We start from the raw sequence: 4,094 nt of genomic DNA, 5'->3' as shown, positions 1-4,094 counted from the left end.
ACCTTCAAAGCTGAGGTACCAGAGTTTTATTTTTTAAGGTTTTGATATTACATTACAATCAATGCATAGTCACCAAGGTAAAATTCAAGTGTGTTGAACTGCTCTAGACATGTTTTGGTGATTAGTAATTTTACAATTTTGAGTTTCATATTTTGTCAAGAGTTCTGTTGATATACAGATATACAGTTCTGTTGCAATACTTAGAACCGCTGTCCTGCCTTTACTTCTGGGAACAACAGATTTCCTTTCTGCAGCCCTTCATTAGTTCTTCTGACTTCACTATTATCCTAGCTTTAAGCTACTTTTTTATGTCTTATTTATTTTTTTGTTTGTCAGTATTTTGATTTTCTCCATATTGTACCACTCAAATTCCATCAGGAAAATTTAGCTAAAATAGAGGGTTATTTAGCTAAAATAGCATCCAATGCCTCTCTTATTCAGAGCCAAGTATTCTCAACCTATGGATTGACTGCCCTAGGACCATATGTCCACCTTGTCCAGTCGGTGCCCTTGTCGTCCCATACTCAAAAAATGGCCTAGAGCTGCTTTTTCCTCAGATGAATTGGGCAGAGCAGTTTCCTCATAGACAGGTAATGCATCATGGAAGACAAAATTACTATTATTGTTATTATTTGAAATTAGAAGACATTTGGTCTAGTCTCTCTGTGGCATAAATGAATAATCTTTGTTCTGAGAGGACGATGTAACTTGTCCAAGGCCAGATGACTTGTAATTAGTCAATGTTCCAACATTTCTCCTAAAGCAGGTATGTTTGGCATGGTAATCAGCATTGTTAAGGGAAATTATCACATGGCAACACTTTTTCTTAGCACCACCAATCTGTTATGGCATTTGCCATAGTAATTGTTATCATGACTGAATATTGGGATAGATAGATAGAAAGAGGTAAAGATAGAATACAGAGATCTCAGTTGGTAAAGAATCTGCCTGTAATGTAGGAGACCCCGGTTTGATTCCTGGGTTGGGAAAATCCTGTGGAGAAGGGATAGGCTACCCACTCCAGTATTCTTGGGATTCCCTTGTGACAGCTGGTAAAGACTCTACCTGCAATGTGGGAGACCTGGGTTTGAAACCTAGTTTGGGAAGAACCCCTGGGGAAGGGAAAGGTGACCAACTCCAGTATTCTGGCCTGGAAAATTCCGTGGACTGTATACTCCATGGGGTCCCAAAGACTTGGACACAACTGAGTGACTTTCACTTCTCTTAAATATATTTTAAAACCACAGCTTGTAATATTTTTTTCAAACAACTTTGATAATTTTTCATTTTACTTTTTTTCTAAATATTACTCATAAAACTTAGCTCATTTCCAGTAAAATATCTTTTCCAAGTCCACTTCAAATGTCATTTGTTCTAACTTTGGCCAAGTATTAAAATAATATTTCCTTATTGATTATATGTAAGTGAGAACAGTTTCCATTTATGATAGTCTCTAACTTATAAAGGTATATCATATTGCTCTTCAATTTGGCATGCCAAAAGTTGTCCATACTCAGCAAATATTTAAAGCAGAATAAGTAACAAAGATGTTTCTTTTAATAGAGCATTAATCTGGTATTCAGACTTCCTATAAAATATTTGATACTAAAAAATATCAGGTAGAAGACGCCATGGGAGATAAAGCTGAATGAGTCCTGAGATCCAGGTATCGCGTCCTTTACATTGTGGTCCCAATATCCTTTTCTTGCTTTTTTATATGGAACTCCTGACTAATTTGCATGTCATCCTTGCGCAGGGGCCATGCTAATCTCTGTATCATTCCAATTTTAGTATATGTGCTGCCGAAGTGAGCACCTAATATCTTTTCTAATTGTATTTGTTGTTATTTCATTCACCTTTTGTTACAGTCAAATTAAACTCTGTGATATCACTGTTCCTCCAGATATACATATCCTGAGTCTTACCCCACATATCTCTATGTTGACACCATTTCTCAAGGTTCATTTCATTTCTCAAGGCTTTTTTTTTTTTTCCAGATTTCATGTCTCTTATAAACTTTTTCTTCATATTTCAGCTGATAGTACAATTTTTCATTCTAAATTCCCATGCCATTATATTGTTTGGCAATTAACACTTTTTATTTCAAAATAGAGCTACATTGGGCATACGCCTTGCCTACCCTATTATAAGATCCTCGAAGGCAAGACTTGTATCTGATTCATCTTCAGTAACTTCCACCAACTTTGAAATTGATGTTCAGTAATGACTCAGCAAATCAGTGAATGAATAGTTTCACTATGTGTGCTGCTGAAGCAAGTACAGTGAATGAACAGTTTTGATATAATGGGAAATGAGAAGACATCTTTAAAAATGAAGAGAAGGGATGGCTAATCTGAATCATGCATTCAATGAAGAAAAATACAGTTCTTCATAACAGGAATATTTAGCATACCTCTGAGCAACTGAGATAAAAGAGGAAAATAGGGAGAAAAGTACACACTTGACATTGTTGTGATTTTCAAACAGTTTATATCTTTTTCTTCTTTCATTTTGATCAATAAAGTATATAAGTCTTGGCAGGTACCCCCATCCTAAATGCTAGATGTGTACAAATGATTTGAAAAGTTATGATCTTTGTACTTGGCTGCCTGATGTGAAGAGCTGACTCATTGGAAAAGACTCTGGTGCCAGGAAAGACTGAGGACAAGAGGAGAAGGGAGCAACAGAGGATGAGATGGTTGGATGGCATCACTGACTCGATGGATAAGAGTTTCAGCAAGTCTGGGAGATACTGAAGGACAAAGAACCCTGGTGTGCTGCTGTTCATGGGGTTGCAGAGTTAGACAGGACTTAATGACTGAACAACTGTACTTGTAATGTAGGGGGAGGCTAGGTGAAGTGTACTAGTCCTCCCATCTCTGTTTGGAAACAAAACACTTTTATTTATTATGTATGTTATGGTTATATTCAGGCTTCTCTGTTGACTCAGACAGTAAAGAATTTACCTGCAGTTTACCTGCAGGAGACCCGGGTTGAATCCCTGAATTCAGAAGATTCCCTGGAGAAGGGACTAGCAACCCACTCCAATATTCTTGCCTGGAGAATTCCATGGACAGAGGAGTCAGGCGGACTGCAGTCCATGGGGTTGCAGTGAGTCAGACACGACTGACTAACATTTCCACTTTTTCACTTGCATCGTTATATTCAAGATTATATTTGAACAAATTCTGTTGTTTAAACATTGAATTACATATAGCAAAGACAGAAATGTTGCCACCTCCAAAGTAAGAACAGAAAACACTTAGGAAAATTCTGAAGAAGCAGAAAGAATGGAAGTGAGGAAAGCATCCTTTGGAATGCAAATATAAGGTAAACCATGGCTTTAACAGTGAAAAGGATCAGAAATACAAATAAACCTCTGTATGTGACCAGCTGTGAATCCCTAGGTAAGTAACTTGGTGAAGTTTCATCAAAGGTGAAAAGTCACTCATGAAAGATCCTTGGAAGGAAAGGATCTTGACATTAGATCTACAAGAAGTTCAGCTCTGGAGATGCTTTTGAAAAAGTAATGATTGGAAAGCTTGGAGGAAACAGAAGACCTAAGTAAAATGTCCAGTATTCTACATGTTTTTTAATGGTTCTTTCTCTCAAAAATGTGTTATTGATGGATTTAAGATTTGTTCATATATTCTGTACTCAGGGGAGGATTTTATTTTTAAAATCAGAAATAAGAAATTGGCCAATCCTGTAAAACATTCAAAAATAAGTATCACTTGACTTTTCTATCAGTATATTATACTCCCTGTGGAATATAGCCAAATTCCTTGTTCTAGAATCAACTGTATAATCACCAAGATAATCAATGAAGCTTTGTAGTTAGTTCTGGTTAATAGCTCTAGAGTATAGTCTCTGAACATCTCTATTGGCATTTTAGATTGGATAATTCTTTGTTTGGGTGGGGAGAGTTGTGCCTTTCAGAATGTTTAACAGCATTCCCAGTCACTTTCTGCTAGGGGCCATAGAATATCCCTAATTGTGATAAACAAAAACATCTCCATACATTGCTAAGTGTCCCCCGGGGGGCAAAACTGCCTCTACTTAAATTAAAACTATTTAAAATGTAAATGAGCAGT

General features: G+C 36.7%; 1 non-coding gene across 1 annotated transcript; it reads right to left on the bottom strand.

The window, feature by feature from the left end:
- Positions 1 to 1,711: 1,711 nt before the first annotated feature.
- Positions 1,712 to 1,815, bottom strand: LOC113896692. The gene has a single exon (XR_003512071.1). It is a non-coding gene; the product is annotated as a U6 spliceosomal RNA (small nuclear RNA).
- Between the last annotated feature and the right edge of the window lie 2,279 nt (positions 1,816 to 4,094).

The sequence above is a fragment of the Bos indicus x Bos taurus genome, chromosome 7, assembly GCF_003369695.1.
Source record: "Bos indicus x Bos taurus breed Angus x Brahman F1 hybrid chromosome 7, Bos_hybrid_MaternalHap_v2.0, whole genome shotgun sequence".
Classification (NCBI taxonomy): Eukaryota; Metazoa; Chordata; class Mammalia; order Artiodactyla; family Bovidae; genus Bos; species Bos indicus x Bos taurus.
Note: the sequence above shows the minus strand (reverse complement) of the source record. Positions and strands in the feature narration are given on the sequence as shown.